Raw genomic sequence first — 21,403 nt, forward strand, 5'->3', positions numbered from 1 at the left:
ACATATATGTATTGTTTCATCGCCTCTCAACCAACCTGCTTACATTTAAAATGCCTATTCTGTCCAGCCTCTTGTAACAATAAAAATTCAAGTGTTTATCTAGTCATTCTTGTTGTCTCTAAAAACTTTACTCCTGCAATTATCCCCTTTTATTCCTACCCTGAATTATATATCTCTTCCACTCTATCTATAAATCATTCTCATGAATATATAAACATGACTTTACTAAATCCATCTTTACCTACTCATTTCCCTCCAGCCACCGTCTCATGTCGCTGCTCCTCGTCCCAGTAAAACTTCTTTCTACCTCCACACCTCCAAATAGTTAGCATTCATCTTACTGCCCCTAATGGCAGCATTTTCTATGGTTTAATATGTCTTCCTTCTGGAAACACTCTTTTCTCTAGACTTCAGTGATGCCACACTAAGTGGCTTTCATCATTTTACCGACATGCCTCCTAGCCTCCTACCCGGGCTCTTCCTCCTCTTTTTCTAAATATTCCAAAAAGCCCTTCTCTCACCTACCTGTGCTCTCTCACCAAGAAATGACAGCTAATCCCACATCTTTATAACATATGCCATCTACTACAGTGGTAGACTTCCTAATCTATACCTTCAATTCTGAGCACTTCTCTGAGCACTAGGCTCAAATGCCTAGCTACTATTTAACAACTCAATCATCATGAATTTTAACATAGAAAAAAATCATCTATCACCAAACTATCTCCACTCCCAGACTTGATTCTCTCAAAAGCTCCCTACCACTCAGCTACCCCTCACAGCTAATGGCATATCCAGCTGCCCAAGGCAAATATCCAAATCCAGGAATCCCTCCCAATGCAGCTCTTTCCATCAAACACCTCATCCAATACGCTAGTACGTCCTGACAACTTAACCTCCAAAGCATATCTTAAAATTAACCACCATCCCACCATTTCCAATAAAAACCCTAGTTTAAACGTCTATCCCTGGCTCATTGGACCAAAGCAATAGCCTCCTAAAACTCTCCATTCAGCACCCCTCACTCCCACTACTTCTTGTTCCAAAGGAGATACTCCACACAGCAGTAAGAATGACCATTATGAAGCAGTAGTTTAGATGTTACCCTACTGTTTGTGTTAGTCAAGGGGCTTCCCTCATAGCTCAGTGGGTAAAGAATCTGCCTGCAATGCAGGAGACCTGGATTTGATTCCAGGTTGAGGATACCCTCCAGAGAAGGGAATGCCAACCCACTCCAGTATTCTAACATGGAGAATCCCATGGACAGAGGAGCCTGGCAGGCTACAGTCCATGGAGTCGCAAGAGTTGGACTCTCTGATTCCTTCTCTTTACAAAAGGAATAAAAGTCATAAATCCTTATCATGGCCTATAACATTCCAAATAATCTAGCCTCTGATTATTTCTCTAACCTTATTTCTCCCTAAGTCACACCTCTAGCCTTGCCTTCCTCCATCCTCTATGCTCCCACTACAGAGGACTTTTTTAATCTCTTCCTGCCTCAAAAATTTTGTTTTTACTGTTAATATGCTAGTAACACTCATTCCCTGTATCTTCAAACAATTTTCTCCTTCCCATCATCCAGTTTGTTACCTTCCCCCCAACCCATCCCAATTAGATTTTAAGCATCAGGGCAACAACTCTGTCTGCCATATTCACCTCTATATCTAAAACAATGCCAGATAGGTAGTAAGTAAACATCCACTGACTAAATGAATGGCTATTGTTGTCTCTGTTGTTGTTTAGTCGCTCAGTCGTATCCAACTCTTTGCAACCCCATAGACTGTAGCCTACCAGGCTTCTCCATCCATAGGGTTTCCCAGGCAAGAACACTGAAGCGGATTGCCATTTCCTTCTTCAGGGGATCTCGTTGACCCAGGAACTAAACCTGTGTCTCCTGCATCTCCTGCACTGGCAGGCAGATTCTTCACCACTAGTGCCACCTAGAAAGAACATTATCCCTAAGAACTCTTCGATTTCTGACATTTATTCAACAAATACACTCTTGCTCATTACCAACATTTTCTGGTTCTATAATCATTTGGGCTTTCCAGGTGGCGCTAGTGGTAGAGAACCCGCCTGCCAATGCAGAAATGCAGGTTCAATCCCTGGGCTGGAAAGATCCCCTGAAAGAGGGCATGGCAACCCACTCCAGTATTCATACCTGGAGAATCCCACGGACAGAGAAGCCTGACAGGCTATGGTCCACAGGGTCACAAAAAGTCAGACACAACTGAAGCGACTGAGCACACACAGCACATAATCACTTGTAGGTACCAGATCACCAACCTGATTCAGCAAATCAGCTCCACTGCCCAAAACTCAGCAGTAATCATAGAACATAATACATATACAAGTTTGGATTCCAGTAAAAATTCTGAACATTTATTTATTTATGAATAAATAAAAGGAAGAGATCTTCAAATAAATTATAAACAACCCCTGCTTTGACAATTAAAACAATTAAAATGCCTAAAGGAGCTACCTGGAAAACACATGACAGAATCAACTATTGTCATTTCAACTAACCTCAAACAAGCCTAACTGTTCCCCTTCCAAAGGAAAGAAAAAGAAAGATTTCCATGTAAAGGCACCAGTGTTCCTTGCCATTTGAAGAAGAGAAATGACCACTGAAAATCCAACCATCTAAATGGCGTAAGAAGATTATTACTCAATATTGAGACAAGCCTCTTGGTTTCAAATTCGGTTATATCTTGACCAAACAATACTTTTAAGTAGTAAGTATACTTCCTTATACAATGTAAAACTCCTTTCTATTGTTCTCCCTCCAAAGATCTACATTAATATGCAAAAGACAACCTCAAGGAGAAGAAAATCTCAAAGTTAAGAAGTTCATAATTTATGTTAAGAGTGCCTCCCTAGATCCCTGAACTTTCTACTTTAAAAAGTATAAAGAAAAGAAAGGAAAAGTGGATTTTAGCTGCCTTGACTCTGTGGTCTTGATGTTAAGCAATGTGATTAACTAGGAGTTAATTCTATGACACTCAGCTTTCTCATTTAGGAAATAGGAAACAATCAACTAGAAATTCTTTTTAGCATCAGCCTAGCTCTAAATTTCTACAATTCAATTCCACTTTCAAGTCCAGTCATAATAACATAAACATCAAACATTTTTCAGAACAATGTAAAGAGTTAATGTATTTTCTACATCCTTATCACTAGAGTCCCACCTGTTTCTCCTATTTTAGGGCCTTTATGAGTCTAATACTCTCTTAATTATAATAATGTTTAATAACATGAAAGGCTTATATAGTGGATCTCCTGAGTATCTTGAGAATTTAAAAAGCTAGAATAAAATGTAAAACCTACACTTAAAACAGTTTTGGACTGTGTTTAATTAACATGTGTTCCATGAGTACAGTTGCAACTGGAAAAGCAATTTCCAGATTTTATGTGGATTTTGTGTGTACAGGAAGAAGCACATATATATAAGTTTTTAGGGAAATATCCATAGTTTTCATCTGGTTATCAAAGGGTTAAAAACCCAAGAGTTTGTTTCAAATTGCCTAACATAGGAAAAGACAATTAAAATTATAGATCAGTACCTAACAGTTCAGCTTACATCAGCATTTCACACATATCTCAGACTTAGTGCTAATCAACCATCAGATATAAAATGCTGAAAACAAAAATAACAAGCCTTAAATTCTGGAAAGGCCATAGATCACCTGAAATTAACCTAATACTGGTAATCAACATTGAACTTGAACAAAGAATATTTCCCTTCCGTGCAATAAATGAATATAAAACTGGAGAAAGACTGCCATCTAGTGATGGCCCATTTCTAACATTCTTTAAAATTTGATGTGACCAAGCAAAGGACTGCTTAAAAATCTAAAACTATATTCTATAACACTTGCTAGCCAAAGTCTTATAACTTGTTATTAAATGATATTGTATATAAAGTACTCTAATGTTTAAATGTCCATTTCTAATAGAAAGTAGAATCTTGAAAACAAAGTTATATGCTTTTGACATGTGGGCCTTAGGTGTGTCATAGTTAAATAAGACTACAAAATAAACTGCACCACAGGTTTAATTATTTGTGATGATCCAACAAATATTCTGGTACCTAGTGAAAGTTAAACAAGAAGATATGCTTGGAAACTAGCAACTTTGTATAGCCTAAATTTTTATTCAACTTCATAAATACTGCCTTGTACAGTCATTTCCAAAATATCCCAAATAAACCACAGGCTTCTGCAAAAACTAAAATGTTTCATCCTAATGTCCATATCTGACACATACTTCTAAACACTGTACCTAAATTAACAGAGATTTTTTTAACTCATAAATAAAACACTTCAGGAATTCTATTCAACAAAAATATTTATTCCCAAGTACTGAATCATAAGAGGATTATATCACTTGTGAAAGCCTATATCAACTTCCACTCATTTGTCAAAACATAAAAATAAATACAATGTAATGAGCATATGTTATCTCATGTAAATCATAGGCACCTTATAAATTAGACACTATTCTATTCTGAAGAACCTAACATCCAAGAAGATGAAGTGACTTGCCAAATCCACACTCCTAGAGAGTATTCTCTGTAGTACATCAGTCTGTCTCCTTTTACAGCAAAGGACAGCAAGAAAGTCTCATGGACCCCTAAAACATTAGAGCTGAAAGAGGTCTTGGAAATGGAATACAAAGCCTTTATTGTACAACGGAAGAAACTGAAATCAAGAAAACTTAAACACCTTAATCAAAATTATATTGCCTGTTACTGATACACCTGGGCCCGGCTCCTCCCAAAAAAAAAAAAAAGGAAAAACTAGTGCAATACGAAGCCTGACAATGCAATATGAAGCATGGTTTTTAAGAGACACATACACACTTCTACTTTAAGATGAGTCAGTTCTGTATTAGCTGTGCCTACACAACAACTATTCCATTCTTCTTCCTGTTGGAAGAGTCCCAAATTGTTCTGGTATTTTAGCTTTCCATCCTACTGCAAGAGGTGTGTGCACACACGCTTAGTCACTTCAATTATGCCCCATTCTTTTGCAACCCTATGGACTGCAGCCTGCCAGGCTGCTCTGTCCTGGGATTCTCTAGCAAAGAATCCTGGAGTCGGTTGCCATGCTCTCCTCCAGGGACCTTCCCAACCCAGGGATCGAACCAGTGTCTCCTGAATCTCCTGCATGACAGGCAGCTTCTTTACCCACTGAGGCACCTGGGAAGCCCACTGCAAGAGGTAAATACTATTAATAATTTAGACCAGCACAGTAATTTAATTCCCCTAGTCAGTAACCAATTAACAGATGACACAACTCACTGATGGAAGTAAAAGGAAGCTTGGGAGTGAGGATCCAAAGAAAGGCTTCTTTCCTGAAGGATGCAGGATAAGAAACTGCTTTTTTCTACTTTGAAAATTGTTCTGTATAATGCTTTGGGATGCAGTAACCATCCCGAGATGAGAGGAGATACTGCCAATAACTTGATAATTCCAAAAAGGAAAGATAGAAAACAACTGGTCCTTAAATGATGAACCTGAAATAGTCCTATCTCCAGTCTTCCTGTTATGTGCAATAAGAAATTTTCTATTTTAAGGAAAACTTCCTATTTCCACTTTGTCTTAATAGTCTGCTACTCGCAAAGGAAAGTATCCTAAATGCTTACCACTGTTCATTCTTCAAAGGTAGCAGGCAAATCAAAAAAAAACAACCAGCAGCCAAAGTCTAAATATGGCTAAGGAATCCTGTTTCCAGGACCTAGATTGCTCTTCCCCATTTTCTTCTTAGTTAAGGGTTAACTCCCAATTCACTCTTCAAATCTCAGCTTCACCTTTCTTTTACTGAGAAACATTCTCTAAACCCAGACTCTGTTATGTGTTTCTCTTTTGTTATTAATGCCATTTCAGAACTTGTTTAATTATACTCTGATTACCCATTCACTTGTCAATTTCCCCATACCAAAAGGTTAATCTCCTTGTCGGCTGAGATCGTGTCTTACCCATTTTTTCTCCAGCTAATAGCACAGAGACTGGCATAGAGGAAACCCTCCATATATGCTAAAAACAGAGAAGAGAAGGAAGGGTAGGAAACTAAGATGTAGGTTTCTGATTGCCTCAAAGATGGATACAAAAGAGTACCATATCAAACAAAGTTTATCTATCGAGATGTTTTCAGAACCAAAGAGAACTTCAAGACACAAAGGACTAAACATTTTGCTTTTGTTTTTGATTAACCCAAGAAAAAAATTCAGAGTTTGGTTTGTTCTTTTCTTTTTCATATATATGTTTTTTAACTTCTGTCATGGTTTTAGTCATGAAACATTTTCTTCTCATTAAGCTCCATAAAAGCATCATTAGTATTTCTTGTTTATTCCAAAAGTTAAAAATAAAATGGAAAAACAGATCTGAGCATGATGTTGCAAGAGAAGCTGCAGGAGGTCAAGAGGAGTTTAAAGTTCCTCCCTTCCTTACTTCAGTTTGTCTATCACTTTAATTCAGACCTCACTAAGGTAATCTGAATGCCCTGACTGCAAAAGGTGAAAGATCACTGTATATTATCATCAACGACAGGGGAAGGATATACTAAGAGATGAGATCTAAGTTGAAGACCACAATCAAATGTTTTTGTACATTCACAGGAGATCAAATACATTCAAATCCTTTTCCCACTCTTGCAGATACCAAGGTATACAACTGACTTCACCAAGATACCCCATGCAACCAAAAGAAGTTGGGATGGAACTCTCCCGCAAGGCAGGAAGGAAACCCACTTCTATGAAGGCTATTTTCAAAGGGATGAAAACAGGGTGGAGAACTTTCAAATGGCACTTAGCCATAGAGCCTACTAAAAACCTGGTATTGGTTAAACAACACAGGAAAATGGAGAAAGGGACCTTGTCACAAAACATCAGTCAAATCAACAACAGACTCTTAGGAAATAAACTAATGAAAGCAGTTCAGTTCAGTTCCTCAGTCGTGTCCAACTCTTTGCAACTCCATGGACTGCAGTACACCAGGCTTCCCTGTCCATCACCAACTCCCAGAACTTGCTCAAACTCATGTCCATTGAGTCCATGATGCCATCCAACCATCTCGTTCTCTGTTGTCCCCTTCTCCTCCTGTCTTCAATCCTTTCCAGCATCAGGGTCTTTTCCAATGAGTCAGTTCTTCACATCAGGTGGCCAAAGTACTGGAGCTTCAGCTTCAGCATCAGTCGTTCCAATGAATATTTCCTTTAGGATTGACTGGTTTGATCTTGCAGTCCAGGGGACTCTCAAGCGTCTTCTCCAACACCACAGTTCAAAAGCATCAATTCTTCATCGCTCAGCTTTCTTTATGGTCCAACTCTCACATCCATACACGACTACTGGAAAAACCATAGCTTTGTCTGGATGGACCTTTGTCAGCAAAGTAATGTCTCTGCTTTTTAATATGCAGTCTAAGTTGGTCATAGCTTCTCTTCCAAGGAGTAAGAGTCTTTTCATTTCATAGCTGCAGTCACCATCTGCAGTGATTTTGCAGTCTAAGAAAATAAAGTCTGTCACTTTTTCCATTGTTTCCCCATCTATTTGCCATGAAGTGATGGGAACAGATGCCATGATCTTTGTTTTTTTAATGTTGAGTTTTAAACCAACTTTTTCACTCTCCTCTTTCACTTACATCAAGAGGCTCTTTAGTTCTTCTTCACTTCCTGCCATAAGGGTGGTGTCATCTGCATATCTGAGGTTATTGATATTTCTCCCAGCAATCTTGATTCCAGCTTGTGCTTCATCCAGCCCAGCATTTCACATAATGTATTCTGCTCTGCACATAAGTTAAATAAGCAGGGTGACAATATACAGCCTTGAAATGAAAGCAAGGAAATTCGAAAGTAAGGATATGAAGAATGCTCTAACTACTACTAGGATGATGTCACACTGTTAGAACAATTAATCAGCACAAGTAACTGAAGACATAAAGGCACTACAGGGCATGTTAGTGCCTTCATCTTGGCCTCTGTATCAATTTGTATTAAGTGTAATAAGATTTATCCCATTGTAGTTTTCAGTGGTGGTCATAAAATCTGGCAGCTAAAAGTTGAATTTTAGATACTGCTGTCAAATGAAACAAATACTCCAACTATGGCCTGGTTATACTGATTGAATCTAAACTGGAAAGCTGCTGAAAGTAGAGTGGTAATACAGTTGGTAAATACAGGGTTATAATTAACATCAGTAGATAAGCTCCAGTTTCACTGCATGGAATTCAAAGTGTCAAATTTAACACTTAAACATGCAAAGTTGGAACTAAACAAAACTACTGACTCACTCACTGTCTACCACTATCATAACTGTCTGGATTTAGGGTATATTAGTAAAACTCTTCAAGATCCTTTACAAAAGATTTAAGTAATTACTCTGAAGAGCTCTGAAAATATTTTAAAAGACTGCCTATTAATTGAAGAAATGCTTCAGCTTCTCCACACTTAAAATTATTCAATGACAAGGATCATAAAGGTATTCACAGAGAAAAACAAATTAATGCAGGGTGGGTATTAGAAACACTCCAGTGAATAGTCCTGGACTCCTTATGCATGGAGATTTAATGTAGGCTAACAAAATTCAACCAACCAAGTTTCCCAGAAAAATTTGAAAATTTGAAAATTTCCATGATTTAGTGATTCTGGGTAACTTCGTTGGTTGAATTTTGTTAGGCCCACATTAATAAATCTGACATCATTTGTAAATGTGTATGTCATCTGTAAATATTTATTATACCTACATAGGTACACATCATATACACATAACACATATAGGTATATTACACAGTGTGTATGCTATATGTATGAGCGTGGTCATACACACACACACAAAACACACACACTTTTCTGATTTTCTAAGAAAAGAACCTGACTTGGCAACATACATTCAATTCCTGGTCCAATTTTGCACACCATGGCCAAAACTGACCACAATTTAAGACTCATTAAGCAAAGAAGACCCTGAAAGGAAGATAGATAAAAGGTATCAGAATAGTTTCCATCCTAAAAAATGATGGCGACTAAGTAGGCAAAACAGGATAAAATCCCATGAACAATATGCAAGACTAAATATACCATGAAAAACGTCTCTACTACCAAACTTCTAAAACTGCTGGATTAAGTTTCTAAATCTTTTCTAGTGCATGACTAAGCAAAAAAAGAAAATAAGATTTCCAGAGACTGAAACAAAACTGGAACAAGAATCCAGATTCCACAGTCCCTTATAACCTAATGCTTCTATTTTATAGCCATCTAGAGAACAAGAGACAAAACCTAGGGCCCACAAGAGACAGAGAGTCCAGTAAGAGGCCTCCAAATTAACAGAGTCAAGATACCCAAGGGCTACACCCTTAGTTAAAGGTGTAGAAAAATTCTTCCCCATAAAAGAAGGTTGAAAGGAAACTTACTTGCTTTGGCTTGGGAAGTGGGGGGATGGACTCCTGGGATAATTTGAAGTCACAAGCTGGCCCTTCTCACCCAAAGGGAGGGTTCATGTTCAGACTATTATCTGTGTGTTCTAAGATATCTCAAACTGAGACTTTATTTTAAAAGTAGTCCCACTCTGGTTGTCAGTATCCCCAGAAAACTGACTGAAGAAAAGGAAAAGCTTCTCTAGAGGAATACATCTTAAGTCATAGTTCTAATTAGTGTCACAAATAACATTCCTTTGAGCTGAACTCAAATATCAAAAACCATGAAACACACAAAGAAACAAAGCATGATAAATTAGAATCAACAAAAATAACAGAATTAGACTTGCAAAGACTTGAAAATAAATACGTATAAGTTAAAAATAAACATTTAATACATTTAAAGAAATATGAGGGAACTATCAAAACAAAAACACACACTGAAAAAGATAGAACTTTTGGAATAAAAGTTATAATCACTGATATTTAAAAATTTAATAAGTGGAAAGGGATAATATTTAACTAGGAAGTATATGTAAAACCTACACAAAATGTAGCACAAAGACAAAAGATGTAAAATGTCTTAGTCAGTTGGGTGGCTATACAAAATATCACAGACTGGGTAACTTATAAACAAAAAAAAATTCCTCTCTCACTTTTCTGGAGGGTGGAAGTCTGAGATCAGGGTGTTAGCATGGTCAGGTAAGGGCTCTCTCTTCTGGGCAGCCAACTTGTATCCTCACAGAGCTGAAAGGGTAAGTAAGCTCTCTGGGGCCTCTTTACAATGGCTAAAAAAACTAATCCTGTCCATGAAGCCTCCACTTTCTTGACATAATCACCCCTAAAGGTACTACATTAATCCTCTTAATACAATCACCTTGGAGTTAGAATTTCAACATACGAATTTTGATGGGAGACACAAACACTCAACCTATAGCAGAAAACATTAATGAAAGCTTAAGAACATGGAGAACAGGATGGGTTTAATGGGAGCTCTCGTGAGAAATGACAAACAGGTAATATTAATATTCAGAGAAAGAGCTGAAGATTTCCCACTGTCAATAAAAGATACAAAGAAGTTATTATTTTAGAAATAAAAAAGACAAACCTATACACCTCACTAAAATAAGTCTCCCAACAGAGGAAAGGCACTCCTCTCTGTTGAGCTCTACCTATCAACATTTAGAACTGGTTGTCATTCTCTTCAGGACTCAACTACAGTAATATATAGAACCTTACACTGATGGAGCTAATTATACAAACAGATGAACTGTTAGCACCATTCGAACATTTGGTGTGTCTTTTATCAACTCGTTCTCCCACTTTTACAATTTACTCTCACAGTAAATGACTTTGCCATCTATTTCATAAAGAAAATTCAGGCATATTAGGCCTGAATATATATCAGGCATATTAATCTTCTGCATTCCAATATACAAGTCTATCTCTGTCTCCATCTACCCTAACATTTGTACACTTCTTTGTCAATTAATTGAAAGAAGAGAGTGAAAAAGCTGGCTTAAAACTCAATATTCAAAAAACGAAGATCATGTCATCTGGTCCCATTATTTCACGGCAAATAGATGAGGAAACAATGGAAAAAGTGACAGCCTATTTTCTTGGGCTCCAAAATCAGGGCAGATGGTGACTGCAGCCATGAAATTAAAAGACACTTGCTCCTTGGACGAAAAGCTATGACCAACCTAGACTGCATATTAAAAAGCAGAGACATTACTTTGCCGACAAAGGTCCATCCAGACAAAGCTATGGTTTTTCCAGTAGTCATGTATGGATGTGAGAGTTGGACTATAAAGAAAGCTGAGTGCTGAAGAACTGATGCTTTTGAACTACGGTGTTGGAGAAGACTCTTGAGAGTCCCCTGGACTGCAAGGAGCTCCAACCAGTCCATCCTAAAGGAAATCAGTCCTGAATATTCATTGGAAGGACTGATGCTGAAGCTCCAATAATTTGGCCACCTGATGCAAAGAACTGACTCATTGGAAAAGACCCTGATGCTGGGAAAGAATGAAGGCAGGAGCAGAAGGGGACAACAGAGGACGAGATGGTTAGATGGCATCACCGATTTGATGGACCTGAGTTTGAGCAAGTTCTGGGAGTTGGTGATGGACAGGGAAGCCTGGCGCGCTGCAGTCCATGGGGTCGCAAAGAGTCGGACACGACTGAGTGACTGAACTGAACTGATCTCAACAAAATAGATGATCTACCTTACTTTAAGACTAATACTACATTCTAAAAATCTCCTTCCTCCTCTACCCCATCAATACATTTTTAAATGTCCATAGTTTTCATGTTTCAGTTCTACTGACCTTTTTCTTAACAAAACATGCCACCTCTTAATAAAACAACTGGGCTCTCCTTTTTTTTTTAAGAATACTATTAAATTAAAATCTCTTTTCCAATAACTTTAATCTGGTATCCTTTCTCTTTCCTTCTTTCTCCTTTCACAGTTAAGATTCTTTAAAGAGCAGTCCATACTCATTGCCTCCATTTCCTCAAATCAGATTTGCTCTTCAACCCAGCATACCTGTTTCTTACCACATCACCCCAAAGAACCTATTCTTGCTAAGGTCAGTAAAAGCCTACTAACTGTCAAATCAAATATTCATTCTTCCATTCATCATTTGCTTGATTCATTCTCTGTATCTGCCACTGCTAACCATCTCTTCTTTCTGAAATATCTTCTCCCAGAGTTTCTATTATAGTCCCCTTCTCAGTTTTCAATAATTCTTCTTCCTTCTGGCCCTCAGTATCTGCTCAGACACCTCTTCTCATTCTTCAAGCTCCCTAAGAGACATCTATCAGTACTTTAGCTTTCACTGTTAACTAAACATCTTTGGTTTCCAAATCAGTAACAAGGCATATCTGTCAAATCCCACAAACCTGAATATTCAACCACCAGTCATCCTCAAATACATCTCAAACTGTGCATCTCAAAAGTCAGACCATTAGCTTTTCTTCCCAAACCTACATGTCCTTCCTATACTCACAATCTCAACTAAAACAAACACCAGCCAATCAGTTACCCAAACTAGAAATACATAAATTAATCTTGACACTTCACTCCACCTTGCACCTGCCTCCAACTAATCAATCCCTAAGGCCTCCTAATACAATTCCATAATAGCTTTTCTATGCTTCTCTTCCTCCTTATCCTCCCCTGCCACTGCCTTGCCTCATGTCATTATTTCTCTTCTAAGCAACTGTTTTCACCTCCCTCTTCATCTTTCCCTAAAATTCCATGTTTAATACTTCTTTCACAGTAATCTTTAAGTGAAATATGATCATAAAACACACACCACAATTTAGGATTAAGTCCTGCCACAGGATCAAATCCAAATTCCCTAGCATAGAATATGAGACACCTCCATGTACAGATTTACCTCCCCACACTCACTTTAAAACTCTGCTTAAAGTTCCTTGAGTGTACTATATAACCTCTCTGCCCACAATCTCCTTACTATGACTTTAGCTGGCAAACTCCCCCTTATCCTTCAAGATTCAGCTCATCACACCCTCTCTCTAAGACCTCCTTTCCTACTACAACTACTCTAACCTGATACAGAAACTCCCCTCCTTACAAACTAGGCAGAACCTAAGAAACTTTTTATAAAACCAGAAAGAATTTAAACTTGCACTCTCTTGAGACATTTACACCAAACAGGATTGTGAGTCCATTCTATGAAGATTCATACTGAAGGTTACTTTTCTGTTACTTTCCCAAAAAGAAGCCAACTTCAACTACATTAAAAGCTTGTTATAGCATGTAATAGCCTACTTTTAAGAAATATATTTAAAATTCAATTTTAAAAATGAAAAAATAAAATCGGTTGAAACACCCAGACCTATCCTTGATAAGAAGTGATATAAGTGGCTCCTTAATAGCCACAGTATCCTCATTTACCACCTCATTTTGACATTGTGCAATGTGAACTGTCCTTGATCCTATTAGCCCATGTGTGGTCTGAGGTAAATTTCACCAGAAGTACTATCATCCTATTTTCTTCTTGAACAAACGCATAGCATGATCCTAGAAATTAATGGGCACCACCTCTAATGACATTCACCAATGGAAAGCTAAGTTGATATGCTTTTGTTTTGAAATGTTTATTTGTTCATATTTTTGAACAGGCACTATATTGAGCAGTCTACATGGTAATGCAGTCTATACAGTAATGATTTATTTACTTGTCTATCTCCCCTACAGGACCACAAGTTGCTTGAGGGTTTATACCTGGAACAATGCCCACCTCCCACAGAGAAAATATTATAAAGTGACAAAGGGCCTAAAGCAATGCCCCAAAATGTTTGAATATTTAGACCTTCTCCAAAGACAAGCACTAGAGTTAATAATAAACATTCTTGCTTCAAAAGTAAATTCAAGTTCTAGCAGTGCAAATAATTTGTACTTCAGCTAAAATGCGTAACAGAAAAAGGAGGAGTTAGAGGAAGAAAAGAAGGAACTTAGAAGGTTCAAGAATATCTACTATAGAAGAGAAGTGTCTGGGAATAATTTATTTCCCTAGCTTTCCTCAAACCTTCTCTGGAAGCTAGGAGAAGGAAGATGATTAAATTGCAACAAAACCTGGCTCTGAACAGAACTGGTGTTTCTAGCCCTTGTTGCCAGTAAGGGGCGGGCGGTGACAGCAGTCCCTAAGGGCTTTTGGAAAAAAATTGCTTCCAGGTGGGAATTTTTTATGGTACTCTGCAGCCTGGAGCCATTTTGGTTTTTTTTGCTTTCTTTCTTAACGACTGATGATTAAACCATGGACAACCAGATTGCAACAATGGAAATAGACAGCTCTCAAACATGGTTATATGCTCCAAATTACAAAGCTAACTCTCAAAGGAGAGAAAAATCTGTTGGGAAAAACTTTCTTTTTTGAAGGAGGAGGGCAGGATAGAGTCTGTTAAAGATTTGTATCTGGTAGAACATGAAAGTAGTCAAGAATTCTGTATCATAATGATAAACATCAGTCTCATACCCAGAAATAGACACTATAATGTACAATCACAGAAAGCTGAACAGAGCAATGCTAAATGTCCTGCTATTTAGCAATTTTTCATTACTCTATTTTGACCTGGATAAAGTGTTTGATTTAATGGTTATCATAGGAAAATGAAGAGAAATCCTACCACACATCATATGGAACAACTAAGTTGATTTATGCCTATCTGTGGTTGTGAAAAAAGTCTGAAGTATATGTCTAAGTTTGTAACAATGGCTCAAGAATGTGAGTGAAAGAAGTCACATACAGTACCAACTCATAAAGAAAATTAGAAGTCAGTCATTCAATCACCCAGCAATTGAGTCTAGGAAATCTTATTACACCAATATCACCCAGAACATTAAATGATAAATCCAGCTCAAAATTATAGTAACATGTATTACTAAATGTTACAAGCATAAATAAATAAATCTTTTAAAAAATAATCCCACTGTTATCATTATTTCATACATGAAGCAATCTTTCTGACATTGCCAGGAAACAAAAACATTTACCTTTCCCAGGTTGCTACAATTGTATCAAGAAAAAGATAAAAGAAAAGGGATGAGAAGGAAGAAAAGGAAAAGGGGACACAGGAAGCTGAGGACAAGATAGAAGAGGCAGAAGAGAAAATCACCAAAACAATATAAATGGCAGTGTTTGAATAAGGCAAATGTGACTTTCTTCTTTCTACTTTTCTACATTTTTTATTTTCTAAAACATGTATTTCTTTAAAAATTTTTTTTTGGCTGTGCTGGGTCTTGGATGCCATACGGGCTTTCTCCAGTTGCAGTGAGCAGGAGCTATACTTGGGTTGTAGTGCGCCGGCTTCTTATAGTGGCTTCTCTTGTTGCAGAGCACAGACTCTAGGCACACAGGCTTCAGTAGTTGTGGCTCATGGGATTAGCTGCCCCAGGGTATATGGAATCTTAGTTCCTGGACCAGGGATTGAATTTGTGTGCCCTGCATTGTCAGGCAGATTCTTAACCACTGGACCACTAGGAAAGTCTCCATGTGTTGCTTTTACAATAATTGCTTTTACATAATTGAAAAAAGGAGGTGTATTTTTAGAAGTCTACAATAGTACCTGTTCCATAGCAGATGCTCAATAAAATATTAATTGAAATAAAAAACAAATAAGAACAAACACTTCAGAGCAACTGGGGCCTAGTTTTTAACAGTTATTTCAAAATATGTTTAAAAAAAGAACAAGAATTTCTTCCCATAATCTATCACCTACAAACCCAAGAAGCAATTGCCACAGATTGATTTTGATTTTTTTTTTTTTTTTTTTTTTTTTTGGCTGTACTGCTCAGCTTGTGGAATCTTAGTTTCCCAACCAAGGACAGAATTCATGCCCCCTGCAATAGAAGCATGGAGTCCTAATCACTGGACCACCACAGAGTTCCAGAATTGCTAAAATTTAGTATCTCTTCTATATTCTAATCTTCTCATAACTGATCATCACCTCAAAATAACACTAAAAACATAGATATACTTGATACCCTGAAATTTTTAATTTGCAAATTGACATAGCAGTTTCCCAGAGCCCTTCCATCACAACTATGAACTCTTACCAATTAACTTTCTTTCATAATCCTTTATATGGCAGGGAAGAAGGGAGCCTCAATGGTTACTATGATGGAACCTCTGATCTATTACTCAATTTAAGAAACTTGATTTGTGAATTGGAAAAGTAGGCCATTTTCTGTTGTTTCCTATACCACTAACAGATATGCAAAGAACTTCCTACCAACATCATAAAGCTATTTGCAACAAAACTTCATGTTTTAGACAAAAATAAATGAGAACATAGGCAGGCTCTCACACCATGTTTCCATCAGGAATCAATATTGTGTCTTTTTTTAATAGAAGCATTTGCTAAGGACAGTATACATTAGCCCATTTGAAAGATCCCTATTTAATAGAGATATATAGAAATGTACAGAAAAAAAGGAAACTCAGAAATGACTGGCCTTAATTCACAGACACAAGTTCAGTTTTCTCTAAACTTCTCTATCACATGCATGCATGTGTGCTAGGTCGTTTCACTCATGTCCGACTCTCTGCAACCCTATGGACAATAGCCCACCATGCTCCTCTGTCCATGGGATTCTCCAGGCAAGAACAGTGGAGTAGGTTGCCATATTCTCCTCCAGAGGATCATCTCTAGTAAAGGGAAGCTCATTACAAGGTAAGCAATTTTATTTCAATAGGTGTTGCAAAGTTCCTATAAAAAATAAAATTTGTCTTCCTGTAATTTTCATCATGTATCTTATTTTTACACTCAAAGGGCCTCCTAAAATGAGTTCTTGGTCAACTCCCTTCCCTTCTCCAAACTCAACAATACAAATTAATCAACTATTATACATAAGGCCTTTCAATCCAGACTTTTACCCTCTGGACACATTCTAGTAGTTGACATACTTAAAAGGCAACAATACAGACAGTGTTTATAGTACAGTAGTCAAGAGCACAGGCTTCAAAGCCAAACTTCCTGAATTCAAGTCTTGGTTATTAATTGTGTGACCCTGGGAAAGTTACTAAACTTTTCTTTATTTCAGTTTCCACATCTATAAAATGCAAATAAAAATAACAACCACTTCATACTGTTGTTATGCAAAGATTAAATGGCATAAGTAAAACATTCAAAACAGTACATGATACACAGAAAGTACACTTCAAATACAAACAATTTTCAAATCAAACATGGTCAAACTAGGAAATTAAAACTTAGCGCCTTTAACTTCTTAGTCAGCCTCTATTAAAACAGCCTAAAAATAATGCTTGAGTGTTTCTGGCAGGTATATCATGCTGTATGTACACTGAGCTTAAAGTCACATAAAATCTTCATTTTAACATATTGCTATAGTCATTCAGTTGATATTCTGAATCCTACTTACTACCTGTTATAATCATAATCCTTTTTCTAGTCTGAGATCTTTTGAGATATGATTTTGTCACTGAATCCTCCATTTTCATGTTTTGCTTAGTTAAGTAGGTATATGAATATTTTCACAAAAGTAATTCAACTATGGGGAAGGGCAGAAACCCAAGCAACTCTAGGATCTAAGAAAAGAGAACTCTAGAAAACATCAACATATGTGACATTTCTGATTCCATTTTAAGAGGGAAGAAAGGATTGTTAAGCACATAAAGTTAAATAGAGAGCTCAAAAAAGTAAATGTTCAACTTTTTTTTTTAAGTCCAGGATATAGAAGAAATCACCAACCCCACTTCCTTTAGCCCGCATTCAACTCCCCAACTGTGACCAACTTGGAGAGAACTTGCTATGAGTCAAAGCTTTTAATGTCCCTTGCTTTTGAAGGCACAGTGGAAACAATTCCCCAGAACAAAAGAGTTGCGTCAGCAAGCTCTCTGCTCTTTCAAGTTGGAAGGACAGTTGATTCACAACATGTGTCAGACAGAAACACCAGTTAGAACCAAGTAAGATAAATTTTAGGCCTCCTGAGCTGTTTAATATTAAACTGTAATAAACTATCTTTATAGCAAATTATTAACAAGATATTTGCTTACCCTCCCACTCCTATACTTCCTTCCCATGAAAAGAAATTCTAAGACAACTCATAATTCCAAGGCCACAAATGCTCCATCAAGAAACCATTCTCAGATGTTAGCGCCCAGAACCAGGGATCTGGATCACAATCCCAAAACACTGCTTGGCGTGTCACAGTCAGTCTTGCTACACAGTCCTCGGTGCTCAGGACAGGGCTAGTTTAAACGCGGGCCATGGTCTGTGATTAAGACTTCACTTCAGTCATCAACTGTCTCTTCATGGAGTTATCTTAGTCCCCACTCCAGTGAATAAATTTACTTTATACCTAGACCGAGAAATAAAATATATGTTCAACTACATAAATGATACTAAAATGATGTTATTTTTAATACTTTGAAAGATGAAAAGTAAATCTGAAACTATCTGATCTATATAGACTTACATGGAAAAATGGTTCCAATACAAAATAGTTTAAAAGAATGACTAATAAGGAAACTTACATAAAATAAAGATTGGAGATGGACTAATTTAATATATTAAGAGACATTTTTCTGAAAAGAGAGGTCATTAATGTCACATTATTGGTTCAATTTAAGGGATGTACATTGGGTAACTATGGAAAAAGTAAACTGCCTTTCTTTCAGAAATGATCCTATGATTAAAGTTTGTTATATAATTCATTAGATATCTACCTGAGGTCTAGTGCATATTTTCATTACTCATCTATTATCAATTATATATTATCAACCAATCTGGTCTAGATTATATAACTTCTTTGAAGTATCAGATACTTACAGAGATCAATTCTGCAGTCAACAAAAATGACAATCTAATATGGCCTCAAAAATCACTGAAAAAACAAATGTTGCTTAGCAGTAAACTATTTCTCCATATGATTATGTTTAGGTCACCCTCCAAAAACTATGGAATATCACTATAATACTCTGGTTGTCCAATCTAAGGAGTAACTTAATTGTTTACTTAAGGGAAATGGGAGCAATTTTTTTATAATGTTCATGATACACTAAGCTAGAAGAAATAAACTTTTAAAAAGAAGGAGAAATTTGACTACAAAGAAATAAAATTGACAAATAATAAAATAAAATGACGACAGCAAGTTAAATAGAAACTGGCTCTACCAGGTGGTTTAGACATTCTACACCATAGGCTCATTTAATAAGCATTTATTGAGAATTTACTAAAAAGGAGACAAGAAGCACATACTCTTTGTGGGAGCACATCCTTTAATTAGTAAAGAAAAGCACAAGGAAGTACAATTGAAGGTAATTATAAACTATAAATCTGTACAGAAATTAATATCATGTTTAAATCTGTACACTTAAAGCCATATACCTAAATCTGTACAACATTATAGCAACATAATGTTTGGTGTGGAAATGGATTAATCAGAAAAGGGTTTCTGGGAGTTGGTGAAAATCAGTTTTTAAAAAAGGAGAGAAAAGAAAGCTTAAAGGATACAGAGGAGGTGAAAAAAAAACACAAAGAAAGGAACAGAAAAAAAGACTGCAGATTTGTCATCCAAATTATGTAAGCAAGAATACAATAGAAAGATATCTTTAAAGTGTTGAAGGAAAAACTACAGACCTAGAATTCTATATCCAGCAAACATATTCTCCAAAATCTAAGGAAAAATAAAATTTTTTTCTAACAAAATCTTGGAGATGTCGTTACCAATGTGCCTGCACTACAAGAAACAATAAAGTTTAGTTCTTTAGGTGAAAATAAAACAAGTCAAAATATGGATCCATACAAGGGAATAAAGATCACGGTAACAATAAATATACAGATTTTTTAAATTTTTTAATTTAAAAAAGAAGATCTTCACGACCCAGATAATCATGATAGTGTGATCACTCACCTAGAGCCAGAAATTCTGGAATGTGAAGTCAAGTGGGCCTTAGAAAGCATCACTACGAACAAAGCTAGTGGAGATGATGGAATTCCAGTTGAGCTAATTCAAATCCTAAAAGATGATGCTGTGAAAGTGCTGCACTCAATATGCCAGCAAATTTGGAAAACTCAGCAGTGGCCACAGGACTGGAAAAGGTCAGTTTTCATTCCAATCCCAAAGAAAGGCAATGCCAAAGAATGTTCAAACTACCACACCATTGCACTCATCTAACATGCTAGTAAAGTAATGCTCAAAATTCTCCAAGCCAGGCGTCAGCAATACGTGAACCATGAACTTCCAGATATTCAAGCTGGTTTTAGAAAAGGCAGAGGAACCAGAGAACAAATTGCCAACATATGCTGGATCATCAAAAAAGCAAGAGTTGCAGAAAAACATATATTTCTGCTTTTTTGACTATGCCAAAGCCTTTGACTGTGTGGATCACAATAAACTGTGGAAAATTCTGAAAGAGATGGAAATACCAGACCACCTGACCTGCCTCTTGAGAAACCTACATGCAGGTCAGGAAGCAACAGTTAGAACTGGACATGGAACAACAGATTGGTTCCAAATAGGAAAAGGAGTACATCAAAGCTGTATATTGTCACCCTGTTTATTTAACTTATATGCAGAGTACATCATGAGAAACGCTAGGCTGGAAGAAGCCAAAGCTGGAATCAAGATTGCTGGGAGAAATATCTATAACCTCAGATATGCAGATGACACCACCCTTATGGCAGAAAGTGAAGAGGAGCTAAAAAGCCTCTTGATGAAAGTGAAAGAGGAGAGTGAAAAAGTTGGCTTAAAGCTCAACATTCAGAAAACTAAGATCATGGCATGTGGTCCCATCACTTCATGGGAACTAGATGGGAAAACAGTGGAAACAGTGTCAGACTTTCTTTTCGGGGGCTCCAAAATCAGTGCAGATGGTGATTGCAGCCATGAATTTAAAAGACGCTTACTCCTTGGAAGGAAAGTTATGACCAACCTAGATAGCGTATTAAAAAGCAGAGACATTACTTTGCCAACAAAGGTCTGTCTAATCAAGGTTATGGTTTTTCCAGTAGTCATGTATGGATGTGAGAGTTGGACTGTGAAGAAAGCTGAGTGCCGAAAAATTGATGCTTTTGAACTGTGGTGTTGGAGAAGACTCTTGAGAGTCCCTTGGACTGCAAGGAGATCCAAGCGGTCCATCCTAGAGGAGATCAGTCCTGGGTGTTCACTGGAAGGTATGATGCTGAAGCTGAAACTCCAGTACTTTGGCCACATCATACAAAGAGTTGACTCATTGGAAAAGACCCTGATGCTGGGAGGGATTGGGGGTAGGAGGAGAAGGGGACGACACAGGATGAGATGGCTGGATGGCATCACCGCCTCAATGGACAGGAGTTTCAGTAGACTCCGGGAGTTGGTGATGGACAGGGAGGCCTGGTGTGCTGCAATTCACGGGGTCTCAAAGAGTCAGACACGACTGAGCAACTGAAGTGAACTGAGAAGATAACTGAATAGTTTTGTCTTTTAATTTACTTATTTGGCCACGCTGGATTTTAATTGCAGCA

The 21,403-nt window shown here is 37.2% G+C and overlaps 1 protein-coding gene across 2 annotated transcripts in view; it reads right to left on the minus strand.

The window, feature by feature from the left end:
- Window positions 1-21,403, minus strand: part of EXOC6B (exocyst complex component 6B) — a 669,652-nt gene that overhangs the window by 586,339 nt on the left and 61,910 nt on the right. The gene's annotated exons all lie outside the window — the stretch shown is intronic.

The sequence above is a fragment of the Muntiacus reevesi genome, chromosome 3, assembly GCF_963930625.1.
Source record: "Muntiacus reevesi chromosome 3, mMunRee1.1, whole genome shotgun sequence".
Taxonomy (NCBI): domain Eukaryota; kingdom Metazoa; phylum Chordata; class Mammalia; order Artiodactyla; family Cervidae; genus Muntiacus; species Muntiacus reevesi.